This window comes from Mustela lutreola, chromosome 12, assembly GCF_030435805.1.
Source record: "Mustela lutreola isolate mMusLut2 chromosome 12, mMusLut2.pri, whole genome shotgun sequence".
Classification (NCBI taxonomy): Eukaryota; Metazoa; Chordata; class Mammalia; order Carnivora; family Mustelidae; genus Mustela; species Mustela lutreola.
The window spans coordinates 78,771,497-78,793,744 of record NC_081301.1 but is presented as its reverse complement, the minus strand read 5'-3'; the positions used below and the strand labels follow the sequence as shown (position 1 = coordinate 78,793,744).

Here is a 22,248-nt window from a genome sequence, read left to right as displayed (position 1 = left end):
CAGGGTGGGCGAAGGGCCATAAGTCAATTCCCAGCACGGTTAGTCAAGGATGGAAATTGCAAGGAGAGAGCAATGAATTTAAAAGCCCCAGCAAGCAGAGATCGAGGGAGAGATGAGAGGTGCAAGGGGAGGAGGAGGAAGAGGAATGGTTGAGTCCAAGCTGCACTAGCCCAGGGCAGTGAGAACCTACTTAGTCCAAGGAACAAGGGACACCAGCAGTTACTGGAGGAGGATTCCTTTCTGACAGTTCCTTAATAATGACTCAGAAAAGAACGTTGTCGTTAATAACGTCTCAGGATGAGTGAGGCCTGGAAGGAGGCATACCATAGGAATGGTTTATGGGGGGCCTTTGAGGGGGGGTGTGTGTGTGTGTGTTTAAAGCAATTGCAGAGACCCCAACCACAAGGTTTAAATTGGATTTCAGAGATTTGTGAGAACACAGCTCTGAGTTTGTCTGAAAAATCTTGAGGCACCCAAGACAATGTAAGTTTCACTGATCTTCTTTTCCTGCATATTTTACCCATGACTCCTTTTGCAGCAGGCTGGGCGCCTGGAGCTCTGCTCACATTCAACCCATCAGAGTTGGAGCTGCTTCCTACAAGCACCCCACTTCCGACACTTGAGAGCCTTGGAATGGAAGGCGACTCTGTCGCTTTAGAAGGCCCTGAATAGAAGGGCATTCCACTTTCTGCATAACTTTACATAATTAATAGTTTTCCATGCAAACTATTGTTTGCCTTAATTGTTGTTTCAACAGCTGTTTTCATTAAATTGTAAAGCCCGCTGTGTCTAATCCTCTGAGCACCACTATTGATAACAAGAAGTGCTCTGAAGCTTGCTCTGGAGGAAGAGTTAGTTCCCTGCCAAGCTGGAAAACTGTCATGAAGTTACTTGAAAAATAAGGCCTACAGTGGGACTGGTTGTGTAGCTAATCCATTAGGCTTTTCAAAAGAGCCGTGCTCTGTACCCTTATGGCTAAATTGACCCAACAACCAATCAATGCCTTTATTTGCTGCGTGGCTGCCCCTGAAGGGTCTTATAGCTGGGTCCAAGTCGTAATCAAAGCCTCCATCAGGACAGGGTCCCTGATGACATAAATGGCCAAACTTTCAACACGGCTGGCTTGGGGCCAGTCACACCATTTTGAAGATACAAAGAGGCTGTGTTGCGCGGTGGAATTCATTTTCTTGTTTACTTCCTCCAGAAACAAGAGCATCATCAGCACGCTCAGTGCATCAGATCAGACCGCAGAGTTGTTGACAGAAGCTTGGCGAGGCTTGCCAGCTTTCCACAAGAAACGCTGGCTTTCTTCTCATACACCCCCTACCGTTTGTGTCTCTGCCAATTGTAGCACATCAGAGCGGCCATTGAGATAATGACCGTGAAGTCTCATGATACACTTTGATGAAGTGTAACATTTTTTAAAGGATTTTTGTCTGTGCCAAAATGATCGAGGCAGCTGACTAAAAATCGCCCCATCAAAATCAAGGCTGATGAACAACAGGCGGGCGGAGGCAGGAGCCTCCCCAGAGAAGATGGGGGATTTCGCAGCCAAAGTGTCTTTCTTTCCACGTCTCTCTGCACCACAGATTCCTTTTCTGAAAAGTCATCTTTGTTTCCGATGAATATATGTCAGTGGCTGATGCTTCAGCCTCCAACATTTCTTAATTCTTTTTTTTTTTTTTCCCTATCAACCCCCAGAAGATACAGGGAATGATTCCTCTCTGACAGTTCCCTTCGAACAGCTTAGAAAATAACGTTGTTCACAACGTGATCTTGGTTGGAAAAAGCATACTGGGCATTTCAGCTCAGAGGTTTTCAGGCAGAGGCTGACCCTGGACTCGTGTTCAGGTAAATTTGGATTTCTGTGGTTCAGCCAGAATGAAGAGTATGATACACGAAAGTGGTCGTGAGCCAATGAAGGACAGAATCAGTCTGGGAATAACGTCTGTGAAGATCGTGAGCTTCTTTGGGAGAAACATCATGCATTTGTTTAATTGGTCCATCACGATGCCCATTTATTGAACACCTGCTGTATTCACATGGAGTCTGTGATCTTCACAGCAGCTCCAATTTACCACCTCCGTTTTGGGCGAGGAAGCCAAGGCCCAGGTGAGGAGCCTGAGGCCTGGAGATGTTAAGTAACTCGGCCAAGGCCAAAGGGCTGGGAAGTGGGGAAGGCAGGGTGTGACCCTTGCGCTTGGTCCCATGATGTGTTCTCTTCCTATCTGTGGTTCGCTGCTACCATTGTACGCCTGATACAGCTAAGGAAATGGTGCTCAGTGGGAGAGGAGGAAACAATTTGTGGTTGAATTGGTAAAGGCGATGAATAAAATGGATTTACAGTTTGCCATTCTTACCTCTCAGCATTGCAAGGAGACATTAGCTACGTGACATCCTTTCATACCAGGGAGCAAATGTATCAGAAACCAGGTTTGGGCTTGAGAGAAGCTAGAGTGAAGTTTTGGCTAACCTCGGCCTGTCTGTAGTTTACCTTCTTATTCAAGGTTAAAGCTCAGGACGACGGGTCCTGCCCTCGGGAGGAAGTGTGGGTGGTGAGCTCAAGGACTTCTCAGAATGTCACAATTGAAGAGACACCTGTGCTCCTGCAAGTTGGTGCAGAAACCACAAGTGGAAAGGGGGTTACAGTTCAGTTGCCTCTGAAGTTTTTGTTTCTTTTGGAGCAAGAATCTGTGTCAGAGTGGGACGGAGGGGAATGGAGGAAGAGTGGCAGTGAGGAAGTCGGGGAGAGGAGAATTCTGCTACAAATGCTGTGTTTGAAGGTGCAAGTGACATTCCCTTGGGCTTCTTTTAAATGTCTTCATATTGTTTCCCTAAGTACAGTCAAATGAAAGGTGACACAAGCTCAGACAACAGAACAAAGGCACCAAGCTAATTTTGTGCACACATTGCAAGGAATAAACTACAGGGTTTCATTCCCCTGTTTCCAAAGAAAGCACACTTCAGGAGCCAAGATGGAAGCATCCCGGTTTGCACTTAGATCTTACTAATTATTTAGACTTTGAAAGGAAACAGCAGCTCAAATCCAAGTTTGCAGAGAGGTTTAGGCAGCCAACTTTGTACACCATGGCTTTGTGAAAGAGAAAGGGCCAGGGAGGCTAACGGATGGCAGAGGGCTGGGAAAGGCTTCTCAGGATGTGGACCCCAGGCGGGAGTTACGCACAGCTTTCTGCACAAGGAAGCTTGTGCAATAGACCCTGATGTGTTGTGAGAGGTCTTTCAGCCTCCCGTCCGTACCAAAGTATGGGCATCTGCATTTTGTGGAGGGTGAGTCCATTCTTCTGTTGGGAGAATCGATCACAAACTCCTTAGCCCATTTCGAATAGAAAGCTCTCAGACTTGAACGGAAAAGGACTCTAGTATATTAATTTCAGGAGCCCTTGAGGGAGGGAACCACAAAAATCCATCTGATGTTAAAGAAAACTCTCACTATCTCAGCCCCGACCCTCACTTTCTTCATTTGTAAAATGATGGTTTTAGATTCTCTGAATCATTCCCAGCATTAAAAGTGGAGAGTTTTGGCATTCAGTAAGTACAGACTAATGCCTTTCATTTCCACTGATTCTAAGAGGATCTTGAAACTAATTGAATCAGTCCAAACTGACAAATAGATAGATTTGTCACTTTCCAAATATGCTCTATCTGAGCCTTTGCTGAGCATTTCTCAAACTGTGGTCCTTGGACCGAGGACGTCAGCATAGCATGTGGTGAAAATGATCAGCCTGCCCCTGCTCCAACCAATTCCTGAATAGAAATTCTGGAACTGGGCCCCAGCCATCTGCATTTAAACAAGCCCTCCAGGTGATTTCCGTACTTGTTCAAATCCCAGACCATTTGCTCAGGCTCTCCTGGCTGCCTGGAATGCCTTTTTTGAGGTCTGCTTGAGACTTACCTCAGATTTTGCTTTCTTCAAGAAGCCGTGCCAACATCTTGCAAATGAAATTAAGTTCTCCTTTTCCTACCATCTCGGAGCATTTCCCTTCTACCATTGTCAAAGAACTTACTAGAAATTCCTTGCAATGCTGTATCGGTATATGTCGATCTTTGGCCAAGTTGTGGAGTCTTGGTAGCCATAACTTATGTATTCCTCTCCTTTTAAAACATTTTAATTTTTTATCTCTCTCTCTCTCTCTCTCTCTCTGTGTGTGTGTGTGTGTGTGTGTGTGTGTGTTCCCTTTCTTCTGAATGGGAGTTGACTTATTTCTGTGGCAGAAGTGATGGGATCCCAGTTCCAAGATAAGGTTACAAAAAGACTGACATCCATCTTGGTCATGATCTCTTTCTTGTCCTTTCTCCCTCCCTTTCTTCTCCTTCTCCGGCTGTCTCTCGCTCTCTCTCTCTCCCCCTTCTCCTTCCTTCCTCCCCCCACCCCTCATTCCCCACCCACCAGCCCAGCCACCTTGTAAATAAGCCCAGGCTGTCCTGCTAGGAAGGCCCCTGGAGGATGACAGGCCACAAGGAGAAGCATGGGATGACTTGAGGAAAGGCACCTGTGAGTGAGCATGTAAGTGGGTCCTCCACTGAGTTGAACCTTGAAGTGACCATAGCCCCTACCCACACTTTGATTTGCAGCCTTTTGAGTGACCCTGAGCTAGACCCACCAAGTGAAGCTGCTTCTCCATTCCTGAGCCACAGAAACTATAAGATCATAAATGTGTATTGCTTAAGCTGCTAAGCTTTGGAGTAATTTGTTATGCAGGAGTAGATAACTAAATATATAGGACTGGCATACTTTTGTAGTCTCCAAAGCACATAATGGGATGCTTTGCTTAAAATAGTTTCTTGTATGATTGTTGGAATCCGAGGGATATTGCCTTGAGAAATTTTTAAGAGTAGTTAATTTCTAGGGTTAAAAGGGATGTATTCAGTGTTAGTCCCAAGCAACATATGTTGAATAAGTCACAGGAAAGGAACAAAAATGGTGAGGGTTAGGGGAGCCTAGAATGAAAGGAAAAAGGGGAAAACATATGATAATCTTGAGGGAAACTCAAGTAGGCTTCCCTGCAGTTGTGGTTCTCAAACCTGATGAAATAAGAGATTTTTAAAAACCATTTCAAGACGATTGAGGCCCAACTACCTAAATAAATATCTGCAGTGTGATAGAGAAATCCCAGAACGTCAGCGAGAGGCCACCATGTGAAGACCAACCTGCAACAACGACGAGTCCGAGCTTGGATTCAGCCAAGACAAGTATCCAAATGACTTTGCTTCACGTTTCTCCTTTTCTCCGAGGATATTATCTTTGTCTCAACATCCTGACAATACTGCGTTCTCCTCCTTAGCTTCCAACTTTGCTTTGACTAACTTCTGAAAGGAAGAGCAACAAATCAGGTGGGATTTGGGAGTAGCTGGAATTCTGTCTTCCTTCTTGTATGCGCCATCTGCCTCTAGCCTGGCTGAGGGCACCTCTGGTTTCTTTCCTCTTATCTGCAGGAGGGCTGACAGGGCCTGAGAGAAAGGAGAGGGTTTTGAAGGCAGGCCAGAAGCTTGTCCACGGTGTGATGACATGCTGCTCATTCCACCCTCCAGGAGCAGGGCCTGAAATGCTCCCTGGGTGCTCCCGCAGGCTGGCTCCTTTCCCCACACGTGTGCGCACGTGCGAACACACACACACGCACGCACGCATACCCATGTGCAGACATGCACACACACAAGTGTAATGCACTCCTCTGAAAACTTGAATCACAGAGAGAATGCAGCCAGTTGGAACCACTGGTGGAACGTCCTTCTTCTGGTACTTCAGGACATAATGGAGACTGACCTCAGAGACTGCTGACTGGGTGAAGCATGAAGACTTTAATTACAAATGGGCTTGTCTGCACTTTGCTTGAGAAAACTCTTGGCTTGGATGACACCCAATATAATATGGTTTATTTGGTGTAAGTGCAAGTATTTTTCTTTTCATTTTAATTTTCTCATTTCCTGAACACAGGGCTTTCTTTCTGAGGATTGTTTCATCCCACTCTTGTTGTCATGTTTGGCTGCATTTTGAAGAGTAAAAAACTGTTTAAGAGAAAGGCTCAATTAAGTTTTATATATTAGCTTGGCAACTGCTTGTGTTACTTAACTAGAGAAAAGCCAAGTAAAACTCTATAATTCTGTGATTCAGGGCCCAGCACTTGGGAGTAAGTGTCGGACAAAATTGTTTCTCTTACCATCTGAGAGGTGGCCTCAGCCAGGTTTTTTGAGTTTGGAGGGATTTTGAAGTTGGTGCTTTACAGAAACTGTGATCTTGTTGGGGGAGACATGCTCCTTTTTCTCACCTCCCTCGTCTGCCTCACGCTTCCCAGGGAACTTTCCTTCTGAGGGTCACTGGGGAGAAACGGCTGTTTCCCCTCCTCTCTCCTGGGCTCTCCCCAGTGAGAAAAGAAATGTGAGATGTTGAGACCCCCCCCACCATGGCTCAGTGGGGTGAGTTAGTAGGTGAAATGGCTCCGTGGGGTCATTTTCTCCTGAATTCTCAGGGAAATCCAAGTCGTGCTGTGTCCTAATGGACTGAGTTAGATTAGATAATGAATTCTCGGGGCACCTGGGTGGCTCAGTGGGTTAAAGCCTCTGCCTTCGGCTCAGATCCTGATCCTGGGGTCCTGGGATCTAGCCCTGCATCGGGCTCTCTGCTCAGCAGGGAGCCTGCTTCCCTTCCTCTCTCTGCCTGCCTCTCTGCCTACCTGTGATCTCTGTCTGTCAAATAAATAAATAAAATCTTAAAAAAAAAAAAAATTCTCTGCGAAGCTCACTTTCCCCTTGCGGATTTACCTGAATCTGCATTTTGAGGGAAGATATAAAAACCCTATTGGTCTCTGGTCCATGGTAGTTCTGTCTAATACACACTTGTCGGATATTAAAAACAGTGTCTTGATCCGTCTTCCACTCTTGCAACGGTGTGTCTGTTGCCTCAGCCATCAAGGCCTGCGCTACAACCAAAACCTCTGGCCTCCGCAGCTCTGAGGGCTCATTCTAGCTCCTCTGCCTGCTTGTCCTCACCTAACCTTGTCCAACTTTGATTCGCTGGATCTCGGAAATGCTGAGGTGGGTCCTGCTCTTCCCCCTCTTAAACTTGTTCTTGCTGCGGAAGATGCCGAGCGTAGGCAGGGGCCAAACAATGCTGGTGCGCGGCGGGGATGGCATTCGAAGAGCCAGGGCTGCCCAGCCCCTGCCTCCTCCCTCTGTTTATCCTTTTGTCAACTTGGAAGACATTTTCCAGGGCAGAAAAGCCACACATTCCTGGTATAATTTAGAGACTACTGTTAAGCAGATGGTATAAGTGGTTTATTTTTAAGGAGGTTATTACTGGTCACAAAACTTCAAGTCAGCTATTTGCAAGGAACCCTTATGAAGGAAGCTCCTGTTTGTGGCATCCACCCTCAAGAGCATCTGACAGAGAGCTTACTGTACTTTTGCGCTCAACCACATTTAATCCATTTATAAGACCCCTTTGTATGAGATGCCTTTCCAGAGGAAATTAATGTAGGATATTGCAAACAGCTTTTAAGAATGTCTTTTCTATAGAAGAACTGTGTCATTCTGAGAGCAAAGTGGGCTTTTTTACCCCCACATTGTTATGACTTGACATCTCCAGTGTGGAATGTTTCCAGCCAGTTATGATAAGAAAAGCCTGGATTTTTCACTGTTGTGGAAACCACAGTCGAAGAAAGCTATTCTATTATCTATTCACTTACTCTCCTCCTGTAAATATAAATGCATTTAAGAGATGGGTCCAAGTTTGGGGAAGAGAAGTGGCAGCACTTAAAAATCAGGCAGCGAAAAATTACAAGTTCAAGATGACAATGGTTAGTCATGTGGACAACAGAAGATAAACATATGCCTTCCAGAGAGGAAGATATTTTCTCATCCAGTAGTAAATTTTAGATTTTGGATTTCTGGGAATGAAAACAATTTTTTTTTTTTAAATTAAAAACTGACAGCAGACGCCAACTTTTGTTTTTTTTGTTTTGTAAGTAGGGCATCATAAAGCAACAACCATCTTCAATTTTATCATCCCATAAAATAAAGGACTGGCAGTGTGATATTAAAAAAAAAGTAAGTCACAATCTCATAAAGAACCATTCTTTAATAAACTTATCTGTAAGTTTATTTAAATGTAAAATGTCATTACAGTGGGCTTTGGTTTTTCATTCCACAATAGACCGTGAACTTGTTCTTATTATTTGGCCACAGTTCAAGACCTGGTACAGGGAACCTCTGCTCCAGGTGTTACGATGTGTCGGCAGTGGAGTCAGATGACCTGTGGTCAGGTCTGCACCTTGTGACGAGTGGGTGTATGGTCTTGGGTCAGGTATTTCTCAAGTTTCATCTCTGCTTGTATACAACGTGGATAGGAGTGGTCCCACTCTTCCTAAGGCTGTCAGGAGGTTTCCATGAGGCAAGGGAAAGGGACTGGTACATAATGAGTTTACAGAACTTGGCGGCTCTTATCAGAGAGGACTGGACCCTTCCAAGGACAGACTATAGACTTAAAGCAGAAGTGTTGAAAGGAGTTGTCTTTAGATGAGCATGATTTTTTGTTTTCTGTTTCTGTGCTAAAGTCACCTGGATTTTATCATTTACATTTATAAGCAAAGCATTTAGCAGATGGAGAATATACATTTGGAAGAAAAGAAACAATATCTCATGCAAATGCCAGTATGGAAAATGGAGTTCATAGAGGCAAAGCTTACGGCTTTTCAAGCAGAGACACATAAAGCCTGGGTAACAGACACAGTCTGGTCTCCAAGAGCTGTTTTTGCAATCTGCTAGAGAGAGCTTAGTGTTCCCCCTCAATCCTTAGGTGCAAGAGTGCTCCCCCCACCATTTATTTTATTTCTTTTGTTCTGATTTTGTCATCGTTAGTCAACTTCTGACTAATAACTTGCCTCATCCAACAGTTTTGCTAGAACCTCATTCTCCCCTGGCCTCTGTCCTTTCTACCTGACAGACTCCTATTCATCTTGCAAGATGGCCTCTTTTAAAAAGATTTCTTTATCTGTCATTACCCTAATTCCTTTTCCCTGATTTTTTTTTTTCTCAATCTGTCTTTTTCCATGAAATCGTGAGATCTCAAAAAGTAGGGAAAGCATTATATTACAGAGAAGAGTTACCTTCTTTCCCAGGTACGAAGTAAGCACTTAACAAATGCTTGTGGACTGGATATTGTCATGAAGACACTGAATGAATGAAGATCAGGTTGTAGGTGAACAGACGTTTGGTGGTGTGTTGTAGTAGAGTGATGTGGCTGAGCCATTTCTGGGGCAAAATGTTCGTGTGTATTTAAACTGGTGGGAAAAGAACACTTTCCTACAGGGAGGGAGTTACTGAACCACAACCAAGCAGTTCTAACAACAGCAAGTGTCATTTATCGAGTGGTTACTATGTGTTGAGACCCAGTGTGTTGATACCAAAGTGGCTTACCTGCCTCATCTTCTTAAATGCTTGCAGTCACCCCATTATGTCATTCTCATCCCTGCTTTCCAGAAGATAAACTGAGATTTGGAAAGCTTATAAAATCTCATAGGTCACGTGGGTGCTGAGTAGTGGAGCTGGAGCTTGAACCCAGGTCTGACTCCGAAGCTCAGGTGCCTGTTTAGGCCACCACCTAAGTCCTTTTGTTTGTTTATTATTTATTTGCCAGGTAACATCCACCTCCTTGTAAGGTACCTTCAGAGCGGTGGAGAACACCACAGAGCCTGAAGTCTCCGAGACGTGTTTTTGCAAAAGCGTTAAACTGTGCAAAGGAACATGTCTTCAGAAATACATGGAATTCTTATAGCAGGGGAGATTCTGAAATTTTACTGATGGATGAGATGATATATTTGGGTATGATATGATGAGATGATATATACTTGAGAAGACTTTTATGGGGATGCAATTAATTTTGCAGCAGGCAACATCTGAGTTTAAAAAAAAAAACAAACCTTACAGGTATAAATGTGCAGCATGGAAAGGGAATTGTGGTAGATTCAGCCTAAAACAACTCCAATTAATTTATATGTGAAGAGCTCAAACCCTCTGTGAATCTTACCTTGTGGCAAAGAACCAATGCCCAGTTGGAAAAATGCTAAGTCACCAGCAATCTCCCATAAGTGAAATGTAGAAAATGGGCTCAGTTCCAGTCTTTTCATTAAAGATCTGTTTTTTGGGGGGGGTTTTTTGTGGGTTTTTTTTTGCCCCACAAAGTTAAACTTAATAAACAAACAAAAGGATTAATTTTTTTCCTCAGTAAGAATTTCTTTACTTTAGTTAGCTTTGAAAAATCTGTGTTTATTAATGAAAAGCATTGTTAATTACACCACTGATATAATCTTTTATTAATTCTGAAGTCTAAGAGGTGCCTATTAACTGGGAACAGCACAGTTTAGGAAATAAACCACAACAAAATCCTGGAAGAATAAAAGTACTTTGCCAAAAATGCTTTTGACCTCTTATCATCCCTTTAATGTTCTCTGACTTTCTTGAAGACTGGGTTTATGTTGACTATTACTTGCATATTATCCACAGTTTCCTGCGGTGGTTGAACTGGATTGAATTCTCATCTTCTCGGAATTGATCCGAATATCAGTTTCCTTTGAAGTCAGTTTTAACTTTGCTTCTGAAGTATGAGAGGAAGATCAGGATTATTTCCCCCAATTTTCTTGACCATAGCTGTTCTTGGGATATTTTAATGTGCAAGCACCTGCCTTTTTGGTTTTTAAAGCATTGCAATGAGCCTGGAGTCTGACTGGCTTGAACAGAGAAAGACATATACTAGGTATATGACCTCACTTATATGTGAAGTCTAAAAAAAGCTGAGCTTGTAAAAACAGAGTAGAATGGTGGTTACTGGGGATTTGGGGGTTGGGAGAATTGGGAAGATGTCTAAGGGTATAAATCTGCAACTAGTAGGGAAATAGATTCGGGAGGTCTAATAATGCACGGCATAGTGATTATACTCAACAAGACTGCATTATAAACTTTAAAGTTGCAAAGAGACTAGATCTTCATTGTTTCTAGTACAAAAAGTAAATAATTATGTGACATGATAGAGGTGTTAGCTAATGCTACAGTGGTAATCATACTGCAGTATATAAATGTGTCACATCAACACATCGTACATTGTAAGCATACACAATGTGATATGTCAATTATAGCTCAATTAAAAAATATAATTTTTTAAAGATTTATTTATTTATTTGAGAGAGAGAAAGAGCAAGAGTGAGCAAGAGAGCACAAGCAGGGGGAGCAGCAGACAGAGGGAGAGGGAGAAGCAGGGCTCCATCCCAACACCTAGAGATCATGACCTGAGCCAAAGGCAGATGCTTAACTGACTGAGCCACCCAGGCACCCACCCTAAAATTTAAAAAAAAAAAAAAAAATTAAATATTGACTTGAGGGGTGTCTGGATGGCTCATTCAGTTAAGCATCTGACTCTTGATTTCAGCTCAGGTCTTGATCTCAGGGTCATGAGTTCAAGCCCCACATTAGGCTCCATATTGGGCATGGAGCCTACTTAAAAAAACAAAAAAACAAAAAACAAACAAACAAAAAAAAACAGAAGAAAAAGTCTGGCTTGAAATCTGTATGTGATATGGCAAAATGTGATTTTAACCTTTAAAAATAAAGGAATACCCTTTATCCTCTACTGTCCTGATATCTTTAGGAGATAAAGATTAATTAATTGCAAGGGGAAGAAGTACGCCGCCTGTAATTATGTGGTATGTGTAAGAAAAGGCTAGGTCAAGTGTATGAACACAGCTTCTTCTATAAAACAAGACCTGACTTGGGTGAATAAAAGCAACACTGGGAATCAGACCAGGGAGAGAAATCAACTTAGATGTCGCTACATTTTATTATGAAAGTAACAATAGCATGAAATCACTTTTTTAAAAATTCAAAAACAACCTACACTTATTCTCAGTTAGAACTCATTATTGGTCCCCGGTTGAACTTCAGAAAGATTTAAGCTGAAAGAAACCAAGTGTTCAGAATGCACCAGCAAAATTCTCCTTAATTTAATGATTGGGAAAGAATAGGATCAGAAGAAGGTTAGAGGTAGCATCAAATCCTTTTTAAAAAAATCTTAAAAGGCCACACATCATCACATCGACAGGGAGAGGTGTAACACTGACTTCTTTCAACAGAATTGGGTAAATATTTGACCTCCAATGTCACCACAGTTAATGTATATTTGGACCTCAGAGGACATTGAGACGAAAGCTGTGCTTACTGATTGGCTCCCTCCTAGCCTTAGCTTGCTTGGAAAAGACTGATAATATACTTTGTCCTTAACTTGGTGAAGTTCAATTCCTAGCTGTTCAATAGCTAAGACAATAATGATCTCATCCACTGACAATTTAAGTTCATGTGATTTGTAAATCAGTACATAATAATCATAACTTCTGGGTTAATTGTTAACTCTCAGAAGATATTCAGGGCCAATATCATCCCTTTATCTAATCCCGAGAAGATGACATTGAGTTGTAGTTGGTGCACATATGTCCATGAAGGTCCCATAAAATAAGAAGTTGATTACAATTACATTAATATTCCTAGAATTTGCATCTCTCTTGTAATTCCCTATAAGGATGCAACAGACTCCCCTATGTTAAATTACTCATTCTGATAACTATGTGAGAAGAAGATGCACAGATGGTATTTCTGAGAATGGCATCAAAGCATTTAAAATGCTCATTGGCAACGTATCGCATATTTACATGTGAGTGGAAAGTCATCTTTTGGCTACATTAATGCTGCAAAAATAAACACGCTTTGGTCTCTGATGCAAAGTTTAAAGTTCTCATGGCAATATTTGTTTCTTCACTTTGCTTCCCAGGTACCATAAAAAAGTCAACATTTATCAGTCAACTGCATGTATTCAACACCCACTGTGTGTTCAGCATCAGGTGCTATGGAGCCTTAGAGAGAAAGACATTCAAGGACTTTATAGTTTAATGGGGGAGAAGGAGAAACACAAATGTGTACATGTAAACAAGTGAGGCTGGAGACGTCTAAACACACACACAGTCCGGACCGTCTGTGCGCAGAGAGGTAGAAACTGGCTGCAGGGATAAAGGTGGGTGAAATGAGGCCGGCGCCTCAAAGGAGGTGAGCCTTGTTTTGGCGAGGCTGGGTTGGGGTTCGAACAGATCTGCCTTCCATTTCTTGAAAAATCCAGGAGTAATATACACGCGCAAACAGAAGTGTTCACTCTACTGGCGATGCGGTTGGTCGGGGTCTGTGAGATTGGAAGGGTGCGTATTTGGAGTGCAGGCACCTGCTCCTGGCAGTGCTTCTCCAAGTGTGCTCCAGACCCTTGGCATCCAGACTGGGGCACTTGTGAGAACCCCACATTATCAGCCTCCCCCCAGACCTACCGAGTGGGAACTGGCAGTGGGGGCGGGCACCCTTTGTTTTCATAAGCCCTCCAGGGCAGTCCGAGGCTCATGGAGTCTGAGAGCCACTGCTCCGGGGCGGTGGCTGAGTGTGAGTTCTGAGTGAGGGTAGGATGCCTTTAAAATGGCAGGTGCAGAGGCCAGCGGATGTCTGCAGGAAGCATTCTAGAGATGAGAGCAGCTGGTGAGGCGGGGGCAGTGAGTGAAGGCCTCAAGGCTCCCTCCAGAAATTTTAGGAGGCTACCTGGAGCCCTCTGGCATGTATCTCAGAGCCCCTTTCTGAGCTAAGGTCTTCAGAGAATTCTAATTTTTGCATTTCCTGACTTTTATGAGCATGTTGAGTGTTGTAATTCCATGAGGCTTTTAGATGTAATTTCCTTTGCTTTTAAGGAAAAGATGAGACGGTGGGGAGGGGTGTTTTTTAAGGGAGGGGTGGTGGCTGGTAGTGAGATGGCAAACCATTTTCAAAAGGAATAAAACATCAGCAAAGTTATTCTTTAAAGACATTGCTGCGAAGCCCGTATACATGTACTGAAACATAATAGAAGAAGAAGAAGAAAAGCTAATATTTGTAGAGCTTTGATGATGTGCCAGGCATGTTCTAAAGTACTTACATACATTAATTCATTAATCCTCATAACAGCTTCTGAGGCAGGGCCAACTATTATTCCCGTATGATAAATGAGTAACTATGGCACAGAGAGGGTAAGAAACTTGTTCAGGGTCACACAGTACTGCTGGAACTAGAACTCGGGCACTGATGCTGTGTTTTGAACCCATACACTATTTTATGCTGCAAGAACTTAAACACTGGATGATAAGTATTTTCTGTTTTGAAAAAGTGACTCATTGTTCTGAATTGTTTGGCATTTGAGGATTAGACTTCAGGGCCTGATGACTTTCTTATTTAATTTTCTGGTTGGCCAGCCGAGTATTTCCCAGGTCTACCCAGTTCTCACAGAAGGTAGCCGAGGCTGACTTTTGGGTAGAGTAAATCAGTTACAAAATAAAGGTTAGGCTCAGCGCCCAGGGCAAAGCTTGAAAAGATTCTGGAATGATCTCCCCTTGGCCCAGAACCATTTAGCTTGTCCTTGGCACCTCCTGCAGGGCTTAAGAGTTCCTAGGAGCCCTGAATGCATGAAGAGGGGGTTTCATGGGGTGGAGGGAGATGGGGGAGGAGAAAGGAAGGCCTCAGCCAGTTTGTCAATAGGGTCTTGTCCCCTATTGGTCATTCTCAGGAACAAGAGTGGTCACCGTGTTTTGGTGAAGAGCATGGATTTTGGGGGTCAGATGACCGCCTGGGTTGCAGGCCTGGCTCCTTCACTTACAAAATGCAGATCATACATATTAGTTCTTGTCTTAGTGTTGAGACAATGGAATCAAGGCTGCACTTAAGTTCTTTAAACTAGACTGGGCACAGAGTAAGCGCTGAGGGGCTTCTTCTTATTTCCTGATCTCCTGCTACCTGCCTGGCACCATTCTGTAGCTTTGGGGAGAGCACTAATGACCAGCTAACACTATTGCTCGCAGCAACACTGTGACTTGGGTACCTACCATTTTGCAGGGGAGGAAACTGAGCATCAGTGGGGTCATTCACCCAAAGTGATCCAAGCAGGGAGGGGCACAATGAGACTTTCTCTCTGCAGAGCCCAAGCTGCTGGCTTGGTGGCTGCGACGTCCCTGTCCCACACGCAGCGTGGGCGCCTTCGGGCATGTGTGCTGGAGTCAAAGACTAGGCTGTGGGGTCCTGGGGAAACTACTATTGAGTTACAACCTTGTTTGCACTTTTAAAAAGGCTGGATTTGAAGCCTCTTTTGATCACTTTACTCATAAACTTCTGCCCCTCTGGGTGAGTCCTCCCCATAGATTGTCTTGTGGATGTTATCGACACAAGAGGAGTTTGATGAGACCTGTGATTTGCTTGTCACTTTCTGCACATGCAAGTGATTGATGAATGGTCTGAGTCCCACAGGAGATGCTCTTTGAGGGTATGAGAGTAGACCCTGCTGTCTCATTGTCTGACACTTCTCACACCTTCTGTTGCACTGTCACTGACATACTGACATCATACACGTGGAGCTCGCTGTTCCGTGTTTAACTATGAAGGAACTGGTCCAAAGCAGGAGAGAGAGAATGTATGTCGGGGTTGCATGTGACCTCTCACCTCTGCCCAGGCCTGGGTTGCTGTCAAAGTCATTGCCAGGCACACCGCTCAAACTCATGTTGCGGCAGATCTAATTTGCTGTTCTCTGGTCGTAGAGCAGAGGTTCAGACCTCTTCAGTAAATTGATTTCTTCTCTTGGAGGCTTACTGTGTCCACATCAGACAAGGCAGGCCAGTCTTGGGGACCCCAAAGTAGGTATTTTCGATGTGTTGTGAGAGACTGAAATTCACGAGTGTATGAGTGGATCATTAGCTCATACCTGTGCATGTTTTACTGCTATTTACACAGTAAATCTTTTGACGTTATACGATTTACTGTAAAGTATACTGGATGCCAAGAAAACAAAGAAGCAAGAAACAAAATTTACAGTATCAATAACTAAATAAACCTAAAAATGCAGACTGTACTTGGCTTTTAGGTAGCAGGTTGAAACATAGAAGGTTGCCAATATATGATATTTTTCACCTATAAAAACAGAATGACCCTTGGGGAACAATGAAGTTAAAATTAGGTGAGAAAGCAAAGGATTCAAAAATAGCAAAATGGAAACCCTTTCCCACCTCCCATGTGTTATCAAAACAAGTGATAAACTGAGGGATTTTAGCTAGAAAACTTAGCAGTATCTTTATTGGCGAGGGGTGGGAAATCTTTATAATTCAAGAAAGATAAGTTTGGTAAGACAAAATATTAAAGGAAAAGTATTACCAGGGGCACTGACTTAACCCATCTGAATGAGTTTCAGTTTTCTCATCTATAGAATGGGAGCACTGTGCTGGCTAATTCAATGTGAAGAGTCTGAAACTTAATAGACACTTGAAATAGGCATGGGATTTGGAAACCAGCTCTGAGTCAGGATGCTCCACATTAGTAGACAGACAATCCTTTTTTTTTTTTTTTTTTTAAGATTTTATTTATTTATTTGACAGAGAGATCACAAGTAGGCAGAGAGGCAGGCAGAGAGAGAGGGAAAGCAGGCTCCCTGTTGAGCAGAGAGTCCGATGCGGGGCTCGATCCCAAAACCATGAGATCATGACCAAGGCTGAAGGCAGAGGCTTAACCCACTCAGCTACCCAGGCACCCCCAGACAATCTCTTTTGAAGATGTATGGGTTAGGCTGATCAGTTTTGGATTGGTGTCTTTATATGTGTGTCCCAGACCTGTTTAAAAGCTTGACATTGAATAGAAGCATTCCTGAGTTGCTACATTCTAGGGGATTTTAGACACACAGATTTTATGGCCATTATAAAAAAAAAATCCATTTGTAGCTTTGACTACAAACAGGAGGTGATTCTTGTTACCATCAGAACATCGAAACACATCTTCCTTCATCCCAGTGTGACAAAGGGCATAGAACACACATTTTCACCCTTTTCAGAGGATGCTGAGCTACATGGGTGGCGGTGTGGTTGGACAGAGAGGGAGCCTTTTCTGGGCAGTTCACAAGCCAGGCAGGTGAGAGCATTTCACAGATGCGTTGGAGAGGGGCGAAGCTTCCTTGGCAATATCACGATAACATCTGTATTTTTGAAGAAGTGCATCAACAAGGACAAAAGTGGATTCTTCGAATGGCAGTATGATCCCCTTTCAAGGAAGTAGCCCAATGCTGACAGGGAACATTTTCAAAATACCAAGAAAATGCCAGGTAGTCTTTCAGATGTTTAAAAGCATTCATTCTCTTAATCCTGAAAACTCTGTGAGTTCAGCATGGCTTATACAGATGGTAACAGTGAGGCACAGCCGAGATGTGAAGGTTGGTGGCTCACACAGAAATGGATTAGAAAAGCTAGCTGACCCTGGGAGAAGGGAAACTGAACAAAGAAGAGAAGCTTTCTTTAAGTTGGGAATAGTGGGAGGAACTACAAGTTTCTATCCTAGTCCTGCTATGATTCTTTTGGGGGTGGGGAGGACAGAGGGAGAGAAAGAATCTCAAACAGACTCCCTGCTGTGCTCAGAGCCCTACATGGGGCTCAGTCTCACAACCCTGAGATCATGACCTGAGTGGAAATCAAGAGGCAACTGCTTGGGGCACTTGGGTGGCCAGTAGGTTAAGCATCTGCCTTCGGCTGAGGTTGTGATCCCGGAGTCCTGGGATCAAGCCCCTCTCTGCTCAGTGGGGAGCCTGCTTCTGCCTCTCCCTCTGCCTCCCACTCCCCTGCTTGTGCTCTCTCTTTGTCAAGTAAATAAATAAAAATCTTTAAAAAAAAAAAAAAAAGAGGAAACTTCTTAGGAGACTGAGACACCTGGGTGCCCCCCACTATGATTCATTTACCAGAACAATGATACTATATGTCATTTAATTATGTTACACACACACATATTTCTCCTTCTCAGGTACTCTATTGTTTTCATAAACCCTAAGATAATGCATCTTTCTAGATGCTGTTGGCTACAGGTATGTGGATGGGCAGGGAGAGGGGCCCTTAGCTGATAGTGCAGGTTAAGTGCAGAGTCTGGTGTCCTACAGACCTGGGTTTAGATCCCAGCTCGGCTACTAACCAGCTGTGTGGTCCCAGAAAGTAGTTAGCACAGTCCCTAGCACATAGTAAATGCTTAGGAAACAGTGACAATAGTAGCTCTTTCTAGTCGCCTAACAAGGGAAGCCGCCTCCTTTTACAATACTCACGGTTCCAAGTTTGACTGGGGTGCGACACGCTATAAACTTGCTCCTCGAGGTATTACAGTGGACCCAATAGATGAAATATATTTAAAGTAATGAGCCTGTTCATTATCTTTCCAATTTTATGGGCCGATGAACCAGGATCTACACTAATCATGGAAATGAAGTGATAAAGGCAGTGCTACTAAGCTCAGAGTTTTGGTAGGGCAGCTCTTCCCAGAGATGTCTCCGCTGGGTTTCCTTTTCTACTTCTGTGCGTGAAGCCGGAGCTATGTGTATTTTTGTTCCCAGTGTTCTCATATGTTGATTTTTTTCACCTACTAAAATGTAGTGAGCTTAAGAAAAGTTCAATTAAAATGAAACATAAATATTTTCTTTCTTACGGTGTCATTAAAAACTCTCTCCCCCACTCCCTGTAGTTACTTGGCACCCGCCCAAAAGAAACATTTTCCCCTCTTGGCCCCCAGTGTTTAAAGCATAGAGGAAACAGATCTGCTTAGTCTGTCTCGACAGGATCCTTACATGGGGAGAGGAGCAGAGGTTTCCAAGGACTGGAAAACAGAGTACAAAGTAAGGAAAGCAAGCAAAGAGGAAAACGATGGGGAACGCAAGCAGAAAGAGGGAGAGGAGGAGATGTCCACTGTAGGCTTTCCCATGAAATCAGTTTCTGGGAGATGGCATCTTACCTTGGATTTCTGCATCAAAGAGATAAAACTCACTGTTGACCTTCCGCCAGGAGAGAATCCAATGCAGCATTATTCCCGGCTATTTCTGATGGATTCTGCCATTATCCAACATAGCTGGTACTTAAGGTTCACGCTATTGGGTGATAAATCATCTTCGCCAGCCACAGGGGCACTAATATTTATTGAGCAGTTACTATGTGCTGTGAAGTTAACAAGGGTTGGTTTCTTTAATCCCTAAAGAAAAATCTGAGGGAGATACGATTATAACCCCAGTGCTAAAGATGGGGAGTCTGAGGTTTGGGGAGGATAGCAGAGGCTAGATTCAAATCCCAGCAGCTGGACCCCAGAGCCTTGCACCCGTTATCGTATTCTAGAGCACGCTCCATGTTTTCAGACGCCATTCCAGAGCTCCTGCCACCGTTAACTCTTCTCTTTCTTCTCCCTCCTCCTTTTGCCTTCTCCTCTTTCCACGAATGCTCTGCCGTGCATCAGCTTCTATTTTGTAAGTGGTGGATCATCCCATGCTACTCTTCCTCTCACAGAGCTAAGGTATTCCTACGAGGCATCCTTTCGTAGTTACTAATCCAGGGAAACCACAATCCGTCTCCACAGCAAATTCAAATAAAGGGAACTGCTCCATCTAGAGTTTCATTTTGCAAGTAAGTTGCTATTTATTTCATGTAGTGCCTTCCTCCCAACCTCTCTTCCCCTCCTCCCCAGAAGCCTTTGCCTTATCTAAACATTAGGCTTTCTATTCCAGGTTGGGCCCAAAATAAACTGATCTATGGTGGCGTGCACAGCCGGTGGCTTCCTGTAGATATCTGGAGGGCAGCGCATTTCTTTTCATCCTCTTTTCTAAACAAATATATCTCTATTTCCATCTTTCTTCCTAGGGAACAGCTCTCTCTTTTCTTCTTCCCATACTCTGAACTCTCCTTTCTCCCCCCACTCCACCCCCTTTCTTTTGTCCATTTAGCTTCTTCAATTTCTGTTTTGCCCACTTTAAAGCAATACAGTCAGTCCTGAGGTCAGAGTGAGCTATTGGTTAATGCTGGACTCGTCTGCACTGGCCCATCCTTACATTCACGTAGAAAAGTTTCAGCCAGAAAAGTGACACAAAGGCAGCTGAAATCCAGGTGAAGTTTTCTTCTGATCTTCATCTATCGATACATTTATAGAGAGGACGTAGAATTTTTTACTCTCAATACCCAATTCCAGATAAGATTGACCTTGACCATCAAAAGCAGTGGTTGCTAAAACCCTTAAAAGTGGTGGAGCAAAAATAAAAGCTCCCAGGGCATACTGGCTTCGTGTGGTTACATATGATCATACTATCTTTCCCTTTGAGTACATTACATTTGCTAGTGGTGGGATTTCGAGTAGCTAATCTCTGTGTACCTAAATTCCCTCATCTATGAAATGAGGGTAATCAGAATCACTACCTCATAGCGTTGTTGTGAGGAATGAATTATAAATGTATCTTAAAACTTTATCTAACATTGGAAGTTTAAGTTGTTACCTATTATAATTCAGTTAAGACGCTAGACCTCCTCTTTCTTAGTTTAGTAGTAGCACTTTGCCCTCCTGACTGTGTTCCTTCTATCCTTCATAATGAAAATAGTTATTTGGTACCTACTATGTGCTAGGCTCGGGGACACCATGGTAAGCAAAAAGAGACCAAGTCCCTACCTTCATGGATCTTATAGACTAGTGGGAAGACAGGCAGACATGAAATAGTCCTACAAGATCGTGTAAATGTCCTGTGATACATTCCATGAAGGGTTCAGGAGCTCGCTGAGGGGGCCAAGGGAGCTTAGAACATGGGGGTGTGGCCCAACCTTGAGGACAGGGTCTTCCTCAAGCATCCATCAGGAGCTGATAAGGGTTAAGTGCTAAAAGGTATATGGGAAACAGTGTGGCAAAACAGGGAGGCAGGAGTGTTCCAGGCAGGGAGATCTGGGTGATGAGAGCAGAGCCAGTGAGGAGGGAGGAATGTGCTGCAACAGGAGAGCAAAGGCAGCGGGAGGAGCAGGTTAGGAGCACAGAGCTCTCAGGGCCATACCGGGGATATAGTACACATTGGGTTAAGTCTTTGGAGCAATGGGGAGCCAGCCAGAGGGGAAAAATTTAATTTTTATTTATTTATTTTTAAAATTCCAGTATAATTAACATACAATGTTATATTAGTTTCAGGTATACAATATAGTGAGTCAGCAATTCTCTGCCTTAGTGCTTATCATGAGAAGTGTACTCTTTTTTTTTTTTAAAGATTTTATTTATTTATTTGACAGAGAGAGATCACAAGTAGGCAGAGAGGCAGGCAGAGAGAGAGGGGAGGAAGCAGGCTCCCCACTGAGCAGAGAGCCCGATGCGGGACTCGATCCCAGGACCCTGAGATCATGACCGAGCAGCGGCTTAACCCACTGAGCCACCCAGGCGCCCCGAGAAGTGTACTCTTAATCCCCTTCCTCTATTTCACCCATCCCCCGCCCTACCACTTCCACCTCCCTTCTGGCAGCCTACAGTTTGTAGCCAGAGAAAATTTTTAAGGTAGGTTTTATGTGTATGTGTGGGGTCTTCTGTCTTTAATGGTAGTATTCAAATTTCTAAAAGATTACTGTGAATGAATTATTGTGAATTAATACTTTGAATTAATGTGACGAATGGCCTGGTTGGCCGGGGAGGGGGGGTGACTAAGCAATCGAAGGCTATCACAGTCATTTACAACAGAGATGACATCAGCGTGGTGGGCCAGCGCTGGGGGTAGCCAAGGTGGGAGATTTGCATGGATATGAGGGCATTTCACAGATAAAATCCCAAAATATTTAGAGACAGATGAGGTTGGGGTTGGAGCAGAGAGAGCTGGGTGCCGTGGATGACTTCATAAATTTTGATGAGACTGAACCTTTTCCCTCCAGTCCTAAGAGGTATAGGGCAGTACAGCCTGTGGGGTCTTTTACAGAGTAACGACAGTCGGCAGACCTGAGACATTTGGGAAAAGTCTGCTTAGGCGTGCTGATTAGCCAAAATAAAAGAGGAAGTTGACCTTCAACCCTTGTCTTTGTTTTGTTCCAGCTGCAGAAATCATTTTCGGTTGCTCTCTGACTGGAGTAAACAACACTCCCTGTCACCTTATCCCTTTGACGGTCGGTTCCACTTCTGTATTTTCACTGGGACATGATTCTCACTGACAGTAGAAAGTTCAGCACCCAGACCTGCAGCTGTGAAAATACTTGCTCCTCTCCAGAACTATTAGTGCTTGTGGGAAACACGTCACAGTGCCAACCACTCACTGGTCCTGAAGTGACCTTGTTATTTTGGGACATAGTAAAGGAAATGATATTTTAAAAACCCAAGTGGCACTCTCTCCGGGTATTGAAAGGTGTAAGAGATAAA

General features: G+C 43.7%; 1 long non-coding RNA gene across 4 annotated transcripts in view; it reads left to right on the top strand.

The window, feature by feature from the left end:
* LOC131813185 (uncharacterized) overlaps positions 1 to 22,248 on the top strand; it is a 164,285-nt gene that overhangs the window by 101,881 nt on the left and 40,156 nt on the right. The gene's annotated exons all lie outside the window — the stretch shown is intronic.